Raw genomic sequence first — 24864 nt, forward strand, 5'->3', positions numbered from 1 at the left:
CGTGCAAACTTCCCGGATGCTAGCACTCGCGTGTCGCGTAGCCTTTTTTCCTCCCAGTAGTAGCGGTAGACTTGACTCAAGTCCCAATCCCGTGCCATCGCTAGAAAACTAGTGTTTCGGTGATGCGCGCGGTACAACGTCAAGGCCAGGGGCGTCAATCCGTCTTAAAAGGTGGGGGGACATAACCTTTACGGCATGGGCCCGGGAAAATTGTGCATTCTAGATGCTCTGTGGTGCAATATTTAGGCCAATAAGAGGCTTACAGAATGGAACAAAACATCTGTAAAATGTGAGCATTTTTGGGTTGACAGCATCTTCAAGTGCGTGTCTTTGAACCAAGTGTTAGGGGGAGGGAATACTGTCAAAGAGTGAGCACGTAAGTGTGAAACCTTACGGCATGGGTCCGGGCCCGCTTAAGGGCCCGGGAAAGTTTTGCATTCTAGATGCTCTGTGGTGCAATCTTAGGCCAATAAGATGCTTACAGAATGGAACAGAGCATCTGTAAAATGTGAGCAGTAGAATCTTTTTGGTTAACAGCATGTTCAGGTGTTGGTCTATGACACGAATTTTAGGGGACAGTCTGCTAAAGAGTGAGCACGCAAATGCGAAACCTTTACGGCATGGGTCCGGGCCCGCTTAAGGGCCCGGGAAAATTTTGCATTTTTAGATGCTCTGTGGTGCAATCTTTAGGCCATTAAGCGGCCAAATGGCAAACGAAACAGAACAATGGGAATATTGTGTTCCAGTGCTCCACAGTTCCACAGTGCAAAACATGAGTTTCATGATAAAGGTGGTCAAAAGACACGGGAAACAGTTGATACTGTGTCTCCCACCCTTCGAAAATGGGGTGGGGTTCACGTTCCTTCCACTCTTTCAGGGGGGAGGTGCAAATCTGTCAACGATGGACCATGCGTGTGGGAAGCCTTTACGTCGTGAGGTGCGGGCCCGATTAAGGGCCCGGGGAAATTTTGCATTTTAGATGCTCTGTGATGCAATCTAGGGCCAATTTTGAGGGGGGACATTTGATATAGTGTCCCCCACCCTTCAAAAAATTGTGTCATCCTTTGCCAACAGGATTAATGCCCATATAGGGACACCGGGTTTCGTCTTACACAGGGCAAAACTTGGGCTTCATGATAAAGGTGGTCAAAAAGGTGGGGGGGGGAACTTTGATATTGTGTCCCCCACCCTCAAAAAGGTGGGGGGGGGGGGGACATGTTCCCCTGTCCCACCCCTGATTGACGCCCATGGTCAAGGCCCATTCTCGGGACCACAATAGCTATTTTATTTTGACGAAATCTCCGGGGACATGTGATGACAAGCATGTGATGACAAGCATGTTTCCTCCATGCTACAAGAGCTTGAGTGGAAGTCACTTGAATGGAGAAGACAGGCCGCCAGTCTGTCATTGCTCTACAAGATACAGCACAACATCGTCGCCATCAATGCCTCCCATTACCTGTCTCCAATGATTCCTTCCAACAACAGATCATACCACCCTTGCAAACTCCTGACCATCACTAGCCGCACTCAGCTATATGGTAGTTCCTACTTTCCAAGAACAGTCAAAGTCTGGAACTCGCTCCCAGTTGTGGTGTTGGCCGCTCCAACCTTAGAGTCCTTCAGGGGAGGAGTTGCAACGAGCCTATAAGCAGCAGCCCAGTTTTTACTCGCACTTTGTCTAGCACCAGTTGAGTTCCACTCCCAGTTGTCTTGTCTTCATCACCTTCAGTTTCTTCAGTTTTGTTTCTCTGTTAGCACTTTTGTGTCCGATCTGCACTGCATCAACAATCAAGCACCCTTGGCCTTACGTCCTCACTTAAGGATTCTGCCGAGTATCAACGTAAACGTAAACGTAAACGTCACAATCAGGGGGGGGGGGGGGGGGCAGGGGGCCATGTTCCTCCCAACAACTTTATTGGGGGGGGGGGGACACAATATCAATTGCGCCCACGTTTTAAGAAGCTAAATGGGCATCACCGTGGGGACACGTCCTTTTTGAAGGGTGGCCGACACTATACATGTGAAGGTGTTATATGCTTCTTATTGGCCTAAGAATAGATTGCACCACAGAGCATCTAAATCGCAAAATTTTCCTGGGCCCTTGAGCGGGCCCTGACCCTAGGCCGGGGTAAAAGGCTTCAGGTTCCGCACTGGCGGATGGCAGGCGGAACCCTCACCCCTAAAATGTATTGTCTAAATCACCCCTTGACGATGCTCTCTGTCAGTCACGGGACTCGGTCAAAGCGGGTGCCCCCTAGTATCCGTCGAGTGAAAACACACAAAAAAGAATAATTGATTTAGCAATAGCAGGAAATAACTAAAAATCATCCTATTTTATATAAAATAGCAACAATTAGATATGGATTACGACTTGTAAATCTAATGTGTTTTTTTACCATGTCGCTTCCGTATTATAATAAAGTAAATTGTGCCACTGTCTAGAGTTGTCCACCAAATGCGCTCGCACAGTATGACAGAATTACTCTAATTTGTTTTTTTATGAATCCCTTTTTGTGGGCGGTATAAATGTTGAAGTTGCTTTAAAGTATAGATGACTATTCATTCGCTCGTAATAATTACGAACTAATTAGTATCACTTGTCTTTAGCGTTATTCTTCACCTGTCTTTAGCTTCTTTATAGGGATCGGAGCCACTTTGTTCTTCGTGGCTCCAAGGGATGGATGTATCGCTTAGTTTTACAGTATTATTTTTGTTGTAACATAATATTTGACTATCGAAATTTGGCAAGGGGTATTTTGGGTACGCATAGTTGAAGGCATGTGTGCAAGTAGTTTGCAGAATTCGAGTGTGAAGCACATAGGGCCATGGCCGAAGCACAAAAGTGGCCCCAAAAAGCTAAAGACAGGGGGAAAACGCTAAATACAAATGGTACAAATTCGTATAAAAGTGAATGAATAATTCTCTCGTTTAAAGCACATTCGGCGCTTCAACATTAATATCGCCCTTTATAAAAAAGGGATATTTAACGTAACGTATGGGTAATTATTATTTCAAAACAAAAATAACTGGCTCTTTTCAGAGCCAACACTGCTTACAAGAAGAGATTATTACATAGTCTGCTTGCAAGAATATGTTGTTGTTATACCCCAATCAATAAAATTATTTTTCGTTTACCTTCCCCCAAATTTATTATTTGTCTGTGTACACGTTTATTTTGCTATCCCAACTGTCTTTTTTTAAACTGCCGCCGTAAAATTGAAGGTTAGTTTTCTTTAGTAAATGTTAAAACTGCTCATAATTGTATAATAATTTGTTAATAAAAGACAAGGGAAGGGTTGCGAATTAGTTAGCCCATTCCATTATAAAAGTAATAATTATTATGTAATTACCGATAGTGTCCACTGCCTTTAAATCTGTCAAATTTCATAGAGCTGCCTGTGCGCAAAAATAGCACAACAAACTTAAGCATAATGTTTGCGTTACCAGCAAAAAATATCATGCCACAAGTACGATTGGTAACGTGGTTTCCCAACTGGGCTGGTTTTTAAATATTATTTAGGTCAAGGGTTTCTTTTTGATATTATCTAGAAAATAATTCTTCTTACAAAAGATGGGGGGGGGACGACTTCTCCATTTTATAATGGGTGTGTTCACGAAGGGCTGGTTTCCTTTATTGTGGCTATTTCTTCCTCTCACACTCCATACATAATTTCAAAAAATCTGTTAATCCAGTGCTATATAATCCATATTAAAGGCAGTGGACACTATTGGTAAATGTCAAAGTCTAGTCTTCACAGTTGGTGTACCTCAACATGCATAAAATAACAAACCTGTGAAAATTCGAGCTCAATCGGTCGTTCAAGTTACGAGATAATAATGAAAGAAAAAATACCCTTGTCACACGAAGTTGTGTGCGTTTAGATGGTTGATTTCGAGACCTCAAGTTCTAAACCTGAGGTCTCGAAATCAAATTCGTGGAAAATTACTTCTTTCTCGAAAACTATGGCACTTCAGAGGGAGCCGTTTGTCACAATGTTTTATACCATCAACCTCTCCCCATTATTCGTCCCCAAGAAAGGTTTTATGCTAATAATTATTTTGAGTAATTACAAATAGTGTCCACTGCCTTTAATGGCTAACAAAAATGTGTTTCTTATTTGACCAATGGTATCAATGAACAGTGGATATGCAAATTAGTCACGTTGGCTTGTGCCTCTCTGATATTAGACTGGTCCCCTGTCTTTATAATACACGCGCCTCGCAGTGTGACGTCGGGCCAATTTGATGCGCACATTTTTCGGTAAGGCATTAACCTTTTCCATGAAGACAAAATGGCTGACAGCGAAAGACTCCAAATTTTCTCTACAGTTATTCCGTATTTGTTTGCCAATTTGGTTGGCGAAACCATTGCAAAGTCAGTGGGGTGAGTTAATTATCAGTTATAGTATCTCTTGAAAGAGTCACCAAAGTGCATATGAGGTTTCAAAACAGCTAAAATGGTGCAAACACATAGCTTAAATTTTCAGTGAGTCGGTGGGCTTAACTCACTGTAGTGTTCGGTAGGGTTAACAGTTATGTGTGGCGGCAATCTTCGAAACACACGTGTCCTGACTGAAGCTCGTCTATTTCCAACAGTTGTTATAAAGACAAAGACATTTAGAAGGGTTTATGGTGAGAAGACCGACGGAAATGTTTCCGTATGGCGCCACCACTTTTTCATTCGATATGAAATAATATAGTACCTAATTTACCTCAATGAGATATCCCTTTTTGTAAAAAAGAGTGAAAAAGTGGTGGCGCCATACGGAAAGTTATCCAGACCGACATTGAAATGAATTTTCTGTTACTGAAATTATTTTCATTTTTGAGACATGCTGAATCATGTGAATTGACAACGGGAATTGACAATGGGAATTGACAACTTTCTGTATCCTTTCACCACTTTTTCGTATGGTGCCACCACTTTTTCATTTGATATGAAATAATAGATGGATAACTTTCCGTATGGCGCCACCACTTTTTCACTCATTATTACAAAAAGGGATAACTCATTGAGGTAAATTAGATACTATATTATTTCATTTCAAATGAAAAAGTGGTGGCGCCATCCGGAAACTTTTCCCGGAAAGTTATCCGTAATTAATTGGGGAAACATAAAAGTTACACAGTGTACTCACTCTCCTACAAAAAGAAAGCTGTTCAAATCATTCGTAAAACTGGATACTTGGACATACTACGCCACTGTATCATAGCCTTTGAAGGTCCTTAAACTTGTACAATGTAGAGTTGCACAATTTTAGTTTAAGTAAATTCATGTATAAATATAAAAGTTAATGATCATTTAACCCTGTGTTCATCAGTCCATACGTATGCAACTTGTGCGATATCAAAAGGTGATTTGTAAACAAAATTAAACCAATTGCTCAATACTACTCAAAACAAAATGAAAGATTGTTATTGGACTCAAAGTCAACATTTCAACAACATTTCTGAAATTTGAGGTAATGCTCACGCTGATTGATGTGAGGCAGTGTTTTTCAGATACATTACTTTGGACTCGTCGGGTTGTAAGTGTGCTGGCCCAATGCTAAAAAACACTGGCCTTGGGCCTAAATAAATGGGAAAAATGCAACCACTACCCTCGCAGCAGTTACTCACTACCCTGGTAAAGGTGAGAAGTGTCTCGCTCATAGTCAAGGTTCGAACCCACACCCTGATGACTAAACAACCAAAACTTGAATTTGATGTTTTACTTGGCCATGACACCCTTCTAAGAAGTCAATTTGTCCGATAGTTGTCCGATAGAATATACTTAAGGGTTCTAGGTCCAAGTCCAAGTAGCAATTTCTTGCCATTGAAACAACCATTCAATATTTAAACGTCCAAACATTCCGATATTAAAGGCACTGGATATCTTTGGTAATAATTGTCAAAGACTAGTCTTCTCACTTGTGGTATATCAACATATGCCTAAAATAACAAGCCTGTGAAAATTTGAACTCAATTGGTCTTCTAAGTTGCGAGAGATTAGTGGAACAAAAAACACCCTTGTCGCACAGGTTGTGTGCTTTCGATCAGATGCCTTGCTTGAATTGGAGACCTCAGGTGAGGTCTCAAAATTAATTCAAATATTTTAGTGAGAAACTACCTCTTTCTCATAAACTGTGTTACTTCAGAGGGAGCCTTTTTTTCACAAAGTTTTATACTATCAACAGCTCTCCATTGCTTATTACCAAGTAAGTTTTTATCCTAAACAATTATTACTAATAGAACCCAGTGCCTTTTAACATGGAGTGGAGTATTTTGGAGGATATGGGAGGGTCTTGAGATACTAGGGACTTGTCTTTTTTTTTTTTGCTGTATGTTTTTTTTGTTATTACTGTGAATCCTTGTTTTGTTAGTGTAAGGAAATAAATTTGCCCCTAAAAGTAACTGACCCCCCAAAAAGTGTTTTTATTCTGTGCTAACGAGTTGAGTCATTCAAAAAGTCGAGACGCATGTTCTGCCCTTATTTGACAATTGGCCAAATGAATGGTCCCAGCTTAAGTGTTACAGTTGGGGCACCCCAACTTTAGTTGGGATTGCAGTGAGGTTACCATCCAACTCAAAGTTTCCCAATGATTCCCATCCCCACGAAAATGTGCAAGGCAGGCATGCCAGGAGCATAAACATTACTAGGCATTCTTCGCTTATACAGCTATCGCATGCCCTGCAAGTGGAGAATGGTAAATTTGGCCTAGATGGATATCAATGCTGTTCAGCAGGATGGAAATGGTGTAGAACTGGTAGTTGATCCAGCTATGCTGAGGTGTATTCAAGCATTCACCTGGAGGTGAACCTAAGCCACTGATGTCATCCAACCAGAGTGGAGATGGTGTTGGACTGGTAGTGATCCAGCTATGCTGAGGTGTATTCAAGCATTCACCTTCAAGCAATCTAATCCACTGAATGCTGAGAGTGATGCAAGGGATGGATGGAATTGATGATTACTCTGGTGGTCATCCCACCAGAGTGGTGATCATCACACCAGAGTGGTGGTCATCCCACCAGAGTGGTGGTCATCCCACCAGAGTGGTGGTCATCACACCAGAGTGGTGGTCATCCCACCAGAGTGGTGGTCATCCCACCAGAGTGGTGATCATCACACCAGAGTGGTGGTCATCCCACCAGAGTGGTGAAGTGAGACTATCAGACCTTGATGAGATCTGAAGAACCATCTAATGACAACATGTATGAACAACAGTCACTCTCCAGAAAGGAACACAGCCACAGCCAAGAGAGCTAACAAAGCAGGACCAAAGATAACCTGTGTGATGGAACTACCCACCAGGAGTCTCTGAACAGCAACAGAACATGAGATTCATGCATAAAGACAAACCATCCAGCTCCCTGGAGCAACCTCTGCAGAGTTGGATTATGGGGACATGTTTTTGTGTGTATTTATTATACATCAAGGAGCATCTTAAACCACTCAGACATGTAAGATGGAGAACTCAATGTAATGACTGTAGTTTGAACATTCTTGTGCTGAATGCCAAAATGGGAGAAAGATGAGGCATTGCATAGTGAGGTGCTTGGCACTGCATGTATCAATGTATAATTATGTTCAGTTTGCTGTAAAACCATATTATTGCTATAAAATGTAGAGTTTGTTCTTTGGGAGCTTGTTTTTATTCTACTCGATAAATAAAAAGCAAAAGTAGTACCGGTAGTCCTAGCCAATGGGAGACTTTGGAACGCTAGGTGGCAGCAGACTTACCAGGTAAATTTCCATTGTTTATGTAGTTCTGAGCATGCGCACATTAGCGAGAACAATGGATTTTAACTGGTAAGTCTGCTGCCACCAAGCATCCCAAAAGTCTCCCATTTCCTACCTTCCGTCAGGTAGACGTGAATATGGTAAAAGGTTGTTTTCAGAACTAAATAACTTCTTGAATTTCGAAATAAACTCCAAGATCTACAGCAAAGTAGATACCACAAACCGCAAACCGAATATACAAGTTTTGTGTGTATGTGGACTTAAGTGTTGTAGGACAAAACTGCCAGGTTATTAACTTTAATTTATTTAACACTGATGTGTGATATGCACTGAATTGTCAACCTTCTAGCCTTTACTTGTTTTTTAGTAAAAATAGCAGCACTCACGAAAGCAAAACTGTCTGGACTTCATCTAAGCATGTAATTCTCAATAAATAAATGTTTGTTCAACGTTGTCCATAAGACTCCTTTTCTTTCATGACTCAATTAGTACAGTTATTTGATAGTTATCATGTTAGTAGGCAAACCCATTAATTATCTACATTTCTAAGTTGACATGCTTTTACAGTCCCTTTTCTCAGGTAGGTTGTTACCAACCATCATTCATGATGAGCTTAAAAGCAGTGGACACTATTGGTATTATACTCAAAATAATTATTAGCATAAAACCTTTCTTGGTTGCAAATGATGGGGAGAGGTTGATAGTACAAAAACATTGTGAGAAACGGCTCCCTATGAAGTAATTTAGTTTTCGAGAAAGAAGTAATTTCCCACGAATTTGATTTTGAGACCTCAGGTTTAGAATTTGAGGTCTCGGAATCAAGCATCTAAAAGCACACAAGTTAGTGTGACAAGGGTGTTTTTTCTTTCATTATTATCTCGCAACTTCGACGACTGATTGAGCTCAAATGTTCACAGGTTTGTTTTTTTATGCATTTTTGAGATACACCAAAGGAGAAGACTGTTCTTTGACATATACAAATAGTGTCCAGTGCATTTAAAATCTTATTTATTTTGACTATTTTTTAAAAACATTGTTTTGTTAGTTACCTTGCAGGCTGTCATTCATCAGTGTAGTCATGGTGCGGTGAATGCAATGCTGGAGCTGTCGTCTCGCTGGAAGATGTACCCCTCCCCTGATCCTACCATTACATGACAGAGAAGTGATATGAAGGTTGGAATTAAATGAGAAAAAAAATCTTACCAACCAAAAGGACTGACGGTACAAATGCAAAAAATAGTTAATGGCCTGACGTTTCGACCCTAGCGGAGTCTTTGCTTCGAGAAAGACTTTGTTAGGGTTGAAACGTTATTTTAGTATGGTTTGATTTAGTGCACTCTTTCAATCGCTTAAAAGATTACTATCTACTTAAAGGAACCTGTTGCCTTTGACCGGTCGAGTTGGTCTTTGAAAAGCGTTTGTAACTGTTTGTTATAAAATGCATAGTTAGAAAGATTTTTTAAAAGTAGAATACAATGATCCACACAAATGTGCCTCGAAATTGTGTGGTTTTCCTTTTACTTTGAGAACTTACACGGTTGGCCATTTTGACTCCCATAAATTGCCGACCGTGTTAGACGACAAGGTAAAAAGAAAACCACACAATTTCGAGTCATACTTTTGTGGATCATTATATTCTACTTTTAAAATATCTTTCTAATCGTGCATTTTATAACAAGCGGTTACAAATGCTTTTCAAAGACCAACTCGACTGTTCCAAGGCAAGGTTTTCCTTTAAAGTCAAAATACAGGATTGTTGTTTGCTTTGGGAGAAATCATTCTTCCTGCAGAGGACCAACAAGCCATGCAAGTGTGGCAAATAGTTCAGTTTACCTTTATCAACTCCTGTTCTATAGTAATTTTTCTTGTGTACAGGTGTAGATGGTTGCCCAGGATATCTACCTCGTCTTGTTCTGGCAAAGTGAAAAAGATGAACCATTCATACAGTTGGGATGTCTTACTACTAGGATGGACATGGTCACCAGATGCATTGGACAGGAACCTTGACTTCTTCTCTGTGGTCAGTTCAGATATTCACGGGGAACCTTTTGTTTGGCTGAGCCATATTTTGGAGGAGCAGTCAGTCATTACCAAAGATAATGATGGTAAAAAGCTTCCCTTAAAATATTACTTGTTTATTTTAGGTGCTGTAGTTTTTGAGAAATGAGTAAAACAATTTCACAGAAATAAATTTCATCTCGGTGAGACAAAACATTGCTCTGTGATTTTCACTTTTTTGTCAAAAACTTGACGACTAATGAAGCTGAAACTTTGTCTACGGAAAAATTGTATTACACATTTATTTACAGTGTTCATATCATGGCCAACAACTTGGTCTAAAAAAAATATCAAACCCTTAAACTGATAGATAATGTGTTTAAACATTCATTGTTGCAATTTGTGCATTTTGTTTGTGTTGCAGAAAGGCTTAGCATCTCCAAAGAGATCGACCCATCAACATGTAGATTTCCAAAAACTAGCTTTTGATAGGAGCCGCATTCTCCAGTTAAAGGTGAATTTCATATTTACTTCTGGTTCTAAACAGAGCTCTCCATTAATGTTCAGAATTGTTGTTGCTGTGTTGGGTTAACCAGAAGTAAATATGAGTCGATTTCTTGCAGCCTTAGAAATTAATCAAATATGTTTATATAATAATTAATAATAATTGTGGCTTCTTATATAGCGCATATGACCGTCACTCAGTGACGCTCCTGGCGCTCTAACATACAGTAATTCCTGCAAGATGTGGGACTACGTTTTGAATTATGAGACTTAATTCTGATAGCACCATGTAATGTTTTACAATGTGCTGTGGCGCAAGTTGCTGCCGATCGGACCAGGAACACCGGGGCGAACCCCTTCTCTTTTCGATAAGTGCACTGGGTTCTTTTACATGCGTTACATATTGCATGGGACCAACGGCTTAACGTCCCTTCCGAAGGACGAAGCAATGGTGAAGTGTCTTGCTTAAGGACGCAAGTGTCACGGCTGGGGATTCGAACCCACACTCTGCTGATCAGAAACACCAGAGTTTGAATTCGGTGCTCTTAACCGCTCGGCCACGACACTTCCATATCTCTGGCAATCATTTCAGAGTTGATGGGTTCAGTTGTGGGTTTTTTTTTGTAGGGGTTCAAAGTGCTGCTGGGTTGGGTTTTTTTAGTTTGGGGTTTAAAAGATTTGTTTGAAAAGGAAGGTACGTTTGGGAAGGTTCCTGTTTAACTAAAATATCAGGACAAATTCTTAGCTGTTTGAAGTTTAAGGTGTGCATGTCATTTTCTGGATTCATTTTATTTTGCGAGCATGTTTTACTGCTACTTTCAATAGCTTCCCCTTATTTGTGTTATTATTGAAAGTATTAATATATAGGTAAAAGCAAAACGTCTGCTTTAATGATAGTTTGAAACTCAAAATGTTGCAAATCGTTTGATTTTGTTTGTGTTGCAGTCTTGTTGATTATCTCCAATTACATCTACCCAGTAATAAGCAGATCTGTCCAAGACCAACCTTAGACCTAGGAGTCTCTTGACTGTTACTACACCAGGATGCTGCGTATGGCCCTAAACATCTCCTGGCAGGACCATGAGAAACTGCAATCTGTATGCTGGCCATAGACTACAGAAGAGATCAGCAAACACCGATTCAAGTTTGCTGAGCACTGTGTTTATCCCCTCTGAGCTTGTTGCTTGCCCAACCATCCTCTTGGAGCCCACTCAAGGCTAGGCTTCTTGTGGGAGAAGATGTATTTCCTTCAGAGACACCCTGAAACGAGGCACCAGCTTGGCCAGCACTGATGAGGAACTATGGTCCTGCATGCTGGATCAACACATCTGGTCAAAGATCACTGGGCAGGCTCGTGCTATTACATGGCGCTCGACTCGATGATGAAGACGTAGGAGCTGCACTCTCCAGAAAAGGTGAATTCCCAAACACTGACCTGAATATTTAAACATGTTCAGAATGAAGCTGCCTGTGTAGAGCGCCTAATCAGTTGCCCTTGATAGCAGTATTTAGGTTTTGTTTTATGTTTGAATTTGAAAGATTTCGGGACGGTACCTCAGTGAGCTTCATGTTAAACCAAAATATCAAGATAAATCCTAACTGTTGGTAATTAGCGATTTCGACCTACATGTACTGTCAGAGGTTTTTTTATTCTGAGAGCGCATTAAAAAAACATTAGGCCTATGTTGCTGCTTTCAAAGTTTAATCTTCAAATTTTTTTAATTGTTTGAAAGTACAAAAAACTAAAGGTAAAAGCAAGTTATCTGAAAACTCACTGATGAAAACATTAAGTTCATATCAGCACTACTCCATAGGAGAACCGTTTCATGTGTTTGCCGCCCCCTTGAGTAATAATGTTGTTTATTTTGATAGCAAAAAAAATAATATTCCTGTTGTGCATGAGTTCCACCAACTACTTTGTTTCTGTTCTCAATATTTCGTTGCTGCAAATTGTTTTTGATTTGTTTTTGTTGCAGAAAGGCTCAGCATCTCCAAAGTGATCTACCCATCAACGTAGATGTCAAAGACCAGCCTATGATAGAGGAGCTGCACTCTCCAGTTAAAGGTGAAATTCAGAAAACAAATTCTTGTAAATTTGCCCTAATGCCTAACATGGAGCTCTTTCATAATACCGGTAGTGCAGAACTTCACTACTGCTGTAGTTTTAAAATGTGAGTCATTTTCATTCAAAGATGTTTGATTGTGCACATGCCATTTGCTGGATTAGTTTTTATTCTGAGAGCTCATTGAAAAACCATATTGTTACTGCTTTCAGTGTTTATCTTCATTTAATGTTGATATTTTTGTACAAAAAAGTACAAAAAATGAACGTAAAAGCAAGTTATCTGAAAGCAAAATGTAGTTCACATCATCACTAATTCGTAAGAGAACTGTTTTAGACTTTTGACCCCGCCCCCCCCCCCCCCCCTCAAAATACTGTTGCTCGTTTTGATTTCAAAAAAAAATCATATTTCTGTCTCATGAGTTCCTCCAACTATTTTTTTTGCCGTTTTCAATGTTTGGTTGCTTCAAATTGTTTGATTTGTTTTGTTGCAGAAAGGCTCAGCATCTCAAAAGAGATCTACCCATTATTGAAGATGTCAAAGACCAGCCTATGATAGAGGAGTTGCTCTCTCCAATTATAGGTGAAACTCAGAGAAAAGAATTCTTGTTAAGTTGCCCAAAGGCCTAACATGGAGCTCTTTCATAATAGTGCGGAGTTTCACTGCTGCTCTAGTTTTAACTGAAAAGTTAATGTACCGTATTTTCCTGCGGATAAGACGCGTCTTATCTGACTTTTTAGACCCCAAAAACATCGATGCGTCTTATCTTTCGGTGCGCCTTGTCTGCTGACGATTGATTTTTTTTTATGATCACTGCGTGAAATAAAAAATACCTTCATGTCCAGTTCAAATCAACGATCTTTGTGTGAAGAATCCTTACTCAATAATGCGGTCGAACAAGGCAATTCAGACACTGTGACCGTATTTTCGTTCGAACAATGCCGCAATCCCCCAGACGGTCCAACTATTCCAACAATGCTGCAACGTGTTTATACCCCATGACCGTGCTTTCATTCCATTAATGCCGCAATTTCGGTCCAACACACGTCGGCAGTGTACAAACGTTTTTCTGTGTGGCCGGGTATTCGTTCCGAAAACGATTGACAGTCAATAACTTCATACAAACGTCATTCACCCAACCGCTATTGTGTGGTAAACTTTGAGGGTTTATTTTATTCTATTGCTTCAAAACTTCGGGTAGGAACGGTTGTTAAAATCATGGTTGCCCTTGCATGAAACTTGCCTGTAAAATCAACGATGTCCAAGTTCAGACTCGAAAATCTCTCAAAACGACACAGAAAATTAGCCCCAAAACGCAACCGTTCCGAGGTCTGTAAATTTAATCACGCAACACAAAAGCAGATATCACGCCTATAGTCGTTGTTACTGTGAGTGTGACAATAAATACAAGAAACATTGAACGCTAGAGGGCGTTTTGGAACATTGTATAATAGCGTGAGGTTAAACGCTCTCTATTGGTAAAAAATACGTGAACCAGCAATAAACGCATTGAGACAAGACTCGACGTGTGGGCTAGACTGCGCCCCTGTCTTTATCCGGAAGGTCCCTGCCGCTAGATCCAGTGATTCCCTTTGGATACAATGAACGTGCAGTGATATAGATGCCCAATAGTCACTGCTCTCAAGTCCGCAATGGAATTTGACTGCATACGTTCAGGCTATGTCTGGGCATGCTTGGGATCCGCACAGTCACGTGGGAATTTTGGCGCATTTCCAGGCAGCGCAAATGCGACGGCTTAGCGCAACCCGTCGGCGAACATCGTTCAATACGGTGCCCACATGGTCTCCAACATCTGTTGTGCAATCTCGAGATTGAGCAGCGCAATCCACTGTGTACATGTGCATATTAATGTGCATGCAGCGACATCCCGGCCGGAGGATACATTACTACACCCACACGCTACGTCCGTCTGTCGTTGCAATGTATCTGTATCAGCAAGGATCCTCGTAGTTTGTGGGGACGTCGGATGGATGTGTCCAGGGAGGCATTGTGTTCATGTTGCAAATAAAATTAACTTAGACAGTGCGTGGACCATGGTTTCTGCCCGCTGATTGGGCCGAACTTTATGTTATTTACAATATACAGCGTTGGCTGATTGGATAAAGGTCGGTATACGTAGGTTCTCAAAGGCAACAAATTACGTCTTTGTGTCAATGTACCGACAACGGGTGGCGCCAGGTGTTCTTTTGTTTGCGGTTAAACGTGCGCCTTGTGCGGCGGTGCGCCTTGTCTGCTGACGTTTGAATTTTTTTTGGTCATTTTAGCGTCCTGCGCCTTGTCCGCCGAGCGTCTTATCCGCAGGAAAATACGGTAAGTCATTTTTTTAGCGTACATTTCATTCAAAGAGTTTTGATTGTCTACATGCCATTTGCTGGATTAGTTTTTATTCTAAAATATTCAAACCCTTTCCGAATAAAGCCCCCTTTGCAGTGTGTCTTTTGTTCTTCGGAGGGAATCAAATACATTATTATTATTAGTAGTTGTTTGGCATAACAATTCATTTAAGGTTTTTTGTCTTGTTGTTTGACAGTCATTTCAGACTCAACAGGCCTGGTTATTATGTGTTGGGTTGGGAAGGTACCTCAAGCGAGCTTCATGTTAAACAAAAATATTAAGACAAATTCTAAGGTGTTGGTAATTTAAATTGTGCATGCCATTTGCTGGATTAGTTTCATTCCGAGAGCTCATTGAAAAACCATAGTGTTGCTGCTTTCAGTGTTTATCTTCATTTAATGTTGATATTTTTAAAGTACAAGTACATAAAATGAGGCTGAAAACAAAATGTAGTTCACATTATCACTAATTCGTAAGAACTGTTTTAGACTTTTGACCCTGCACCCCCCCCCCCTATCAAAATACTGTGGCTTATTTTGACTGCAAAAAAATAATATTCATGTTGTGCTTGAGTTTCTCTAACTGTTTTTGTTTCTGTTTTCAATGTTTTGCCGTTGCAAATTGTTTTTGATTTTTTTGTGTTGCAGAAAGTGATCTACCCGTCAACATAGATGTCTGAGACCAGCCTTTGATAGAGGAGCTGCACTCTCCAAGCCATTTAAAGGTGAAATTCGGAAAAGAGTTATTGTAAAGTTGCCCAAAGGCCTAACATGGAGCTCTTTTATAGTATTGCAGAATTTCACTGCTGCAGTTTTAACGAAAGTTAATGCGAGTCATTTTTCTTGCGGTATATTTCATTCAAAGATGTTTGATTGTCCACATGCCATTTGCTGGATTAGTTTTTATTCCAAAGGCTCACTGATGAACACTTTGTGGCTACTTGAAAAGGTGAAGTCCCAAATAGTGAATTAATTTATTCAGACCCGTTCGAAATAAAGCTCCATTTGCAGTGTCTTTTGTTCCCGGAGTAAATCAAACGTTAATAGTAGTAATTGTTTGCACATTGCAAGTAATTGAAGGTTTTTTGTCTGTTGTCTAACAGTTATTTCAGAACTTACTTAGGATAGGTTCAATTCGTCCTAACATTTGAGATACAGAAACCCGTCCTAAGATTAATCCTAAGTTAGGATGAGTTTGGTAAAATCGACGGCTGGTTATTACCTGTTGGGTTGAAACTATTTTCGAAGTATCTCAGTGAGCTTAATGTTAAACCACAATATCAAGACAAATTCCTAACTGTTGGTAACTTGCATTCCATTTGCTTGAGTAGTTTTACACTGAGAGCTCACTTAAAAAAACATGTTGCTGCTTTCAAAGTTTATTCTTCATTTATTGTAAAAGCAAATGTATTATCTGAAAGCTCACTATTGAAAACATTAAGTTCATATGAGCACTTCTCCATAGGAGTACTGTTTTATGAATTTGCCCCCCCCCCCCCGAATTATTGTTGCTTATTTTGATTGTAAACAATTTATACCTGTTGTGCATGAGTTCTTTCACAACTACTTTTTTCTGTTTCCAATGTTTTGTTGTTGTTAATTGTATGATTTGTTTGTGTTGCAGAAAGGCTCAGCATCACCAAATACATCTACCCATCAGCAAGCAGATCTACAAGACCAGCCTTTGATAGAGGAGCTTCACTCTCAAGTTGAAGGGTGAATTTCTCACGATACTTTTAGTATTTACTTCTGGTCCTAATAAGTAGAGCACCTTAGTGATGTGGAGAATTGTGTTGTAGTGCTGGGTTAACCAAAAATAAATGCGAGTCATTTTCTTGCATCATTACAAGCTATCAGTAATTTCCTTGTAGCCTTATCCTTTTCAAAGTTGACAGGCTGGTTGTTTTTTTCAGTCTGCTTTTATAATCTTTGTAAAGGTACTTTTAAAGTAAGCTTTATTCTGAACACTAATATCGAGACAAGTTCATAGATTATGTGATTTCAAATTTTGCATGCTATTTTCAGGTTAACTTTTATTCAGAACAGATAGAGATCACTAATGAATAAAAATCGTACAGCTCCAATCCCAAAGAGAACTGTTTCAGGCAATTGACCGTTTTACCGTTGCATATTTTGATTGCAGCAATCCAAATGCTCCTGAATGAGTTCCTTTAATCAATTTGTTGCTGCTTACATTATAAGGTTTTTTTTCTTGCTTATTTTTTATTGGAAGTTTTTGTTCAAATCCAAAGGTGAAAGCAAGATTTCTGTACCTGACTGTTTTAAAGATGGGTGATGTTCTTAAAAACACTAAATGTTGCAAACTGTTCATTTTGTTGCAGTCGGGCTTCTGCAAAGACTTCTCTCTGACTGACAGTAGATCTCCATCCAAGACCAGCTGATGAAGAAGGAGCTACATTCTCCAGTCAAAGGCGAGTTCATAACAAGATTGCTTCTAATATTTGCCTCTGTTATAATTGTGTGGAATACATGTTCTTGCTGTTATTTAATTACATAAATTAAAATCAGTCATTTTTGGTAGCCTTACATTTCATCCAAAGTTATTGTATGTTGTTTGGCAATCATTTTGCCAATCTCGAGCTAAGTCCACTGGGTTGCAGTGCTCTCTTTCCAGAGCCATAGCTATTTGGTCCTTGGTGTAGTAGTTTGCCTAGTCCAAAATTCTCTACTGCAGATTTGTCTGTGTCTATGTCACCGGTTGTTGATGTTGGTTCACTGTCGCTCGTCACTGGTTATCGATGTAGGTGGATTTTCAGTTCTTGAGCGAAGGCCTCTGGTGCAAATGTCACTGGTTGCGGATGTCGGTTCACTTTCCTTTCTGTTTCTTGAGCAACAGGCCTCTGATGCTATAAGCACTGGTTGCCGATGTTGGTTCATCGTTTCTTGACGGCAGGCCTCTGATGCTAAGTCACTGGTTTCCGATGTTGCTTTACTTTACTTTCATGAGCAACAGACCTTTGGTTAAATGCCACTGGTTACCAATGTTGCTTTACTTTACTTTCTTGAGCAGCAGACCTTTGGTTAAATGCCACTGGTTACCAATGTTGCTTTGCTTTACTTTCTTGAGCAGCAGGCCTTTGGTTAAAATGCCCCCGTTACCAATGTTGCTTTACTTTACTTACTTGAGCAGCAGACCTTTGGTTAAATGCCACTGGTTGCCAATGTTGCTTTACTTTACTTTCTTGAGCAACAGACCTTTAGTAAATGCCACTGGTTGCCAATATTGCTTTCCTTTACTTACTTGAGCAGCAGACCTTTGGTTAAATGCCACTGGTTACCAATGTTGCTTTACTGAACTTTCTTGAGCAACAGACCTTTGGTTAAATGCCACTGGTTGCCAATGTTGCTTTACTTTACTTTCTTGAGCAGCAGGCCTTTGGTTAAAATGCCCCTGTTGCCAATGCTGCTTTACTTCAGCAGCAGGTCTTTGGTTAAATGCCACTGGTTGCCAATGTTGTTTTACTTTACTTTCTTGAGCAGCAGGTCATTGGTTAAATGCCAGTGGTTGCCAATGTTGCTTTACTTTTACTGTCTTGAGCAGCAGGTCTTTGGTTGTATGCCACTGGTTGCCAAGGTTGCTTTACTTTACTTTCTTGAGCAACATACCTTTAATTAAAATGCCACAGGTTGCCAATGTTGCTTTACTTGAGCAGCAGACCTTTGGTTCTATGCCACTGGTTGCCAATGTTGCTTTACTTTACTTTCTTGAGCAACAGACCTTTGGTTAAATGCCACTGGTTGGCAATGTTGCTTTACTTTACTTATTTGAGCAACAGACCTTTGGTTAAATGCCACTGGTTGCCAATGTTGCTTTACTTTACTTTCTTGAGCAGCAGGCCTTTGGTTAAATGCCACTGGTTGTCAATGTTGCTTTACTTTACTTTCTTGAGCAACAGACCTTTCGTTAAATGCCACTGGTTGCCAATTTTGCTTTACTTTACTTTCTTGAGCAGCAGGCCTTTGGTTAAAATGCCCCCGTTACCAATGTTGCTTTACTTTCTTTACTTGAGCAGCAGACCTTTGGTTAAATGCCACTGGTTGTCAATGTTGCTTTACTTTACTTTCTTGAGCAACAGACCTTTAGTAAATGCCACTGGTTGCCAATATTGCTTTCCTTTACTTACTTGAGCAACAGACCTTTGGTTAAATGCCACTGGTTACCAATGTTGCTTTACTGTACTTTCTTGAGCAACAGACCTTTGGTTAAATGCCACTGGTTGCCAATGTTGCTTTACTTTACTTTCTTGAGCAGCAGGCCTTTGGTTAAAATGCCCCTGTTGCCAATGCTGCTTTACTTCAGCAGCAGGTCTTTGGTTAAGTGCCACTGGTTGCCAATGTTGTTTTACTTTACTTTCTTGAGCAGCAGGTCATTGGTTAAATGCCAGTGGTTGCCAATGTTGCTTTACTTTTACTGTCTTGAGCAGCAGGTCTTTGGTTGTATGCCACTGGTTGCCAAGGTTGCTTTACTTTACTTTCTTGAGCAACATACCTTTAATTAAAATGCCACAGGTTGCCAATGTTGCTTTACTTGAGCAGCAGACCTTTGGTTCTATGCCACTGGTTGCCAATGTTGCTTTACTTTACTTTCTTGAGCAACGGACCTTTGGTTAAATGCCACTGGTTGGCAATGTTGCTTTACTTTACTTATTTGAGCAACAGACCTTTGGTTAAATGCCACTGGTTGCCAATGTTGCTTTACTTTACTTTCTTGAGCAGCAGGCCTTTGGTTAAATGCCACTGGTTGTCAATGTTGCTTTACTTTACTTTCTTGAGCAACAGACCTTTCGTTAAATGCCACTGGTTGCCAATTTTGCTTTACTTTACTTTCTTGAGCAGCAGGCCTTTGGTTAAAATGCCCCCGTTGCCAATGTTGCTTTCCTTTACTTACTTGAGCAGCAGACCTTTGGTTAAATGCCACTGGTTACCAATGTTGCTTTACTGTACTTTCTTGAGCAACAGACCTTTGGTTCTATGCCACTGGTTGCCAATGTTGCTTTACTGTACTTTCTTGAGCAACAGACCTTTGGTTCTATGCCACTGGTTACCAATGTTGCTTTACTGTACTTTCTTGAGCAACAGACCTTTGGTTAAATGCCACTGGTTACCAATGTTGCTCTACTTTATTTTCTTGAGCAACAGATCTTTGGTAAAATTCCACTGGTTGCCAATGTTGCTTTCTTTGCCAATGTTGCTTTACTGTACTTTCTTGAGCAGCAGGCCTTTGGTTAAATGCCACTGGTTGCCAATGTTGCTTTACTTTACTTTCTGGAGCAACAGACCTTTGGTTAAATGCTACTGGTTCCCAATGTTGCTTAACTTTACTTTCTTGAGCAGCAGGCCTTTGGTTAATTGCCACTAGTTGCCAATGTTGCTTTACTGTACTTTCTTGAGTGACAGACCTTTGGTTAAATGCCGCTGGTTGCCAATGTTGCTTTACTTTACTTTCTTGAGCGACAGACCTTTGGTTAAATGCCACTGGTTGCCAATGTTGCTTTACTGTACTTTCTTGAGCGACAGACCTTTGGTTAAATGCCACTGGTTGCCAATGTTGCTTTACTGTACTTTCTTGAGCGACAGACCTTTGGTTAAATGCCACTGGTTACCAATGTTGCTCTACTTTATTTTCTTGAGCAACAGATCTTTGGTAAAATTCCACTGGTTGCCAATGTTGCTTTCTTTGCCAATGTTGCTTTACTGTACTTTCTTGAGCGACAGACCTTTGGTGGTATGCCACTGGTTGCCAATGTTGCTTTACTTTACTTTCTGGAGCAACAGACCTTTGGTTAAATGCTACTGGTTCCCAATGTTGCTTAACTTTACTTTCTTGAGCAGCAGGCCTTTGGTTAATTGCCACTAGTTGCCAATGTTGCTTTACTGTACTTTCTTGAGTGACAGACCTTTGGTTAAATGCCGCTGGTTGCCAATGTTGCTTTACTTTACTTTCTTGAGCGACAGACTTTTGGTTAAATGCCACTGGTTGCCAATGTTGCTTTACTGTACTTTCTTGAGCGACAGACCTTTGGTTAAATGCCACTGGTTGCCAATGTTGCTTTACTGTACTTTCTTGAGCGACAGACCTTTGGTGGTATGCCACTGGTTGCCAATGTTGCTTTACTGTACTTTCTCGAGCGACAGAACTTTGGTTAAATGCCAATGGTTGCCAATGTTGCTTAACTTTACTTATTTGAGCAACAGACCTTTGGTTGAATGTCACTGGTTGCCAATGTTGCTTTACTTTACTTATTTGAGCAATATACCTTTGGTTAAACGCCACTGGTTGCCAAGGTTGCTTTACTTTACTTTCTTGAGCAGCAGGTCTTTGGTTAAATGCCAATGGTTGCCAATGTTGCTTAACTTTACTTATTTGAGCAACAGACCTTTGGTTGAATGTCACTGGTTGCCAATGTTGCTTTACTTTACTTTCTTGAGCGACAGACCTTTGGTGGTATGCCACTGGTTGCCAAGGTTGCTTTACTTTACTTTCTTGAGCAGCAGACCTTTGGTTAAATGCCACTGGTTGGCAATGTTGCTTTACTTTACTTATTTGAGCAACAGACCTTTGGTTAAATGCCACTGGTTGCCAATGTTGCTTTACTTTACTTTCTTGAGCGACAGACCTTTGGTGGTATGCCACTGGTTGCCAAGGTTGCTTTACTTTACTTTCTTGAGCAACAGACCTTTGGTTAAATGCCACTGGTTACCAATGTTGCTTTACTTTACTTTCTTGAGCAGCAGACCTTTGGTTAAATGCCACTGGTTGCCAATGTTGCTTAACTTTACTTATTTGAGCAACAGACCTTTGGTTGAATGTCACTGGTTGCCAATGTTGCTTTACTTTACTTATTTGAGCAACATACCTTTGGTTAAACGCCACTGGTTGCCAAGGTTGCTTTACTTTACTTTCTTGAGCAGCAGGTCTTTGGTTAAATGCCAATGGTTGCCAATGTTGCTTAACTTTACTTATTTGAGCAACAGACCTTTGGTTGAATGTCACTGGTTGCCAATGTTGCTTTACTTTACTTTCTTGAGCGACAGACCGTTGGTGGTATGCCACTGGTTGCCAAGGTTGCTTTGCTTTACTTTCTTGAGCAGCAGGTCTTTGGTTAAATGCCACTGGTTGGCAATGTTGCTTTACTTTACTTATTTGAGCAACAGACCTTTGGTTAAATGCCACTGGTTGCCAATGTTGCTTTACTTTACTTTCTTGAGCAGCAGGCCTTTGGTTAAAATGCCCCCGTTGCCAATGTTGCTTTCCTTTACTTACTTGAGCAACAGACCTTTGGTTAAATGCCACTGGTTGCCAATGTTGCTTTACTTTCTTGAGCAACAGACCTTTGGTTAAATGCCACTGGTTGCCAATGTTGCTTTACTTTCTTGAGCAACAGACCTTTGGTTAAATGCCACTGGTTCCCAATGCTGCTTTACGTTACTTTCTTGAGCAGCAGGCCTTTGGTTAAATGCCACTGGTTGTCAATGTTGCTTTGCTTTACTTTCTTGAGCAGCAGGTCTTTGGTTAAATGCCACTGGTTGTCAATGTTGCTTTACTTTACTTTCTTGAGCAGCAGGTCTTTGGTTAAATGCCACTGGTTGTCAATGTTGCTTTACTTTACTTTCTTGAGCAACAGACCTTTCGTTAAATGCCACTGGTTGCCAATGTTGCTTTACTTTACTTTCTTGAGCAACAGACCTTTGGTTAAATGCCACTGGTTGCCAATGTTGCTTTACTTTCTTGAGCAACAGACCTTTGTTTAATGCCACTGGTTGCCAATGTTGCTTTACTTTCTTGAGCAACATACCTTTGGTGATATGCCATTGTTGGTTGCCAATGTTGCTTAACTTTATTTTCTTTGGCAGCAAACCTTTGTCAATGTTGCTTTAGTTTACTTTCTTGAGCAACAGATCTTTGGTTTTGTTGAGCAACAGACCTTTGGTAGTATGCCACTGGTTGCCAATGTTGCTTAACTTTACTTACTTGAGCGACAGACCATTGGTTGTATGCCACTGGTTGCCAATGTTGCTTTACTTTCTTGAGCGCCAGACCTTTGGTTGTATGCCACTGGTTGCCAATGTTACTTAACTTTACTTTCTTGAGCTATGGCACTTTCTGCTGAAGTTGGGTTCTTCTTGTCAGGCTTGTGCTGGTATGTCACTGGTTGATGATGTTGTTTTAGAGCGATAAACCTTTGGTCGGACCAATTCGGCATAGGTGATAGTGAGCTTTCCTTCGTCATCACTACCCTCTACATTTTGGAAAATACCTAGGCAAGCTGGATTTTAAACCTTTATGTCAAGACAAGTCTGTAGCTGTTGGCACATGTAGTTTTAAAGTGTGCATTAAAATTTGCTGGCTGATTTTAATTTCTGGTCTTCACACTTGACCTTTCAGAGACGGAGATAAAGGGAATAGTTTCCTGAAATGAAATGCAGAATGGAATCACCACTACTGATATCAACAAGGATACTGGGTATAGAGCGACGCATATAAACGTCGCTTTCGTCAAGACATCTTTAATAGCTGGAAGCAATTATGGATGTAACAATCAGTTTGTTGTCTTCAACAGTAAGGTATTATAAATGTGTTTTTATTAATTGAATATGTTGCAATGTATTCAGAACACTGCTGCCCGCTTTTGGTACAGTCTCCAAGATACAAGCACATCATCCCTATTCTTCGCTCTCTCCGTCCACTGGCTGCCAATCAAGGACTGCATTGTGTTCAAGCCATAGTTGCTCACTTACAAGTCTCAACATGATTTCGCTCCTGCATGTATCACCGAACTTGAAAACTTGTATAAACCCCCTCGTCTTCGCTCATCGTCAGAGTGTCTACTGCAAGCTCCCCACAGAGTCTCTGAACTTATAAACTTGTATACATCTCCCTGTTGTCTTTCGCTCATCATCACTGCCTACTGCAAGCTCCCCACAGAGTCGACTTCGCATTATGGGGGTCAATGCTGCTCCTACCATGCTCCCATCATAAGGAACAGTCTTCCTGTTATTGTTCGCCAAACTACTCCGGTCACTTCCTTCAACAGTCGTCTGTTTTCGAAATAATGATGCACTTTTTGTGCTTTTAATTCTTGGTTTTAGTTGATTAATTTTATGGTGTTTTTATGGCCAGATGCTGAGGATCTTGGCTAAGGGTGTAAGTGCTGGTAACCTCTCCCCTTTTCGAAGTATGTTTTTGAGTTAATGGTGCACTTCTTGTGCTTTTACTTATTGCTTTAGCGGATCATTTCTGTGTTGTTGTTTTTATGGCCAGATGCTGAGGATCTTGGCTAAGGGTGTAAGTGCTGGTAACCTCTCCCCTTTTAAATATGTTTTCTGTTAATGGTATGCTTACTTTTGTGTAGAGGTGTGAAGGCACTGGACACTATTGGTAATTACTCAAATTACTTTTTCGCATAAAAATTTACTTTTTAACTTGCAATAGAGAGCTATTAATAGTAAAAAAACTATGTGAGAAACGGCTCCTACTGATGTAATGTAGTTTTTGTGAATGGAGTAAATTCTCAGTCAGATAATAAAAGACTTCAGCTGAAGCCTTTTATTATGCATCTGAAAGCACACAAAGTAATGTAACAAGGACATTTTTTCTTTTATTATGCTCTTGCAAATTCAATGACCAATTGTGCCAAAATTTGTTATTTTATGCATATGATGGGATACACCAAGTGAGTGTATTGGTCTTTGACAATTACCAAAGGTATCCAGTGCCATTAAGAAGTATCTTCATGTTTTATTATCATTTTAATTGACATCTTGTAAATGAGTACACCATTGCAAGCAAGCAAAAACGAGATTTTGTTGGCACTTTGAAATTGCATAATGCGTTTGTAAGCGAATAGTTTTATAATTATAAGCTTTTATGTGAAAGAAGTTTAGTTCTGGAATATATCTGCATTATATGTTGTGCATCACAAACAAGGATATGAAATAAAAAATGTGGGAGACTATACAGCGTTTTGAAGGCATGTCACCCCAGTATGATGTCTTGCAGTGTATCCCATTATAGTCTGTCTCTTATCATGGGAGTATCAGCTCCTATAATGGTGACATTGTGAGATTGCACTTATCGTGCGAAGGTGCGTGCCACTTCTGCATTGATGCAGAGGTGTGTGCCGCTTCTGCCTTGTGCGGAGGTGCGTGCTGCTTCTTAAACATCAAACTCCCTTAGGCTCAGGCAAGTTGAAGAAATCTC

General features: G+C 40.3%; 1 pseudogene; it reads left to right on the forward strand.

Moving 5' to 3' along the window:
- Positions 1-11269: 11269 nt before the first annotated feature.
- Positions 11270-23526, forward strand: LOC139941916 (uncharacterized; annotated as a pseudogene).
- The last annotated feature ends 1338 nt before the right edge of the window (positions 23527-24864 follow it).

The sequence above is a fragment of the Asterias amurensis genome, chromosome 1, assembly GCF_032118995.1.
Source record: "Asterias amurensis chromosome 1, ASM3211899v1".
Taxonomy (NCBI): Eukaryota; Metazoa; Echinodermata; class Asteroidea; order Forcipulatida; family Asteriidae; genus Asterias; species Asterias amurensis.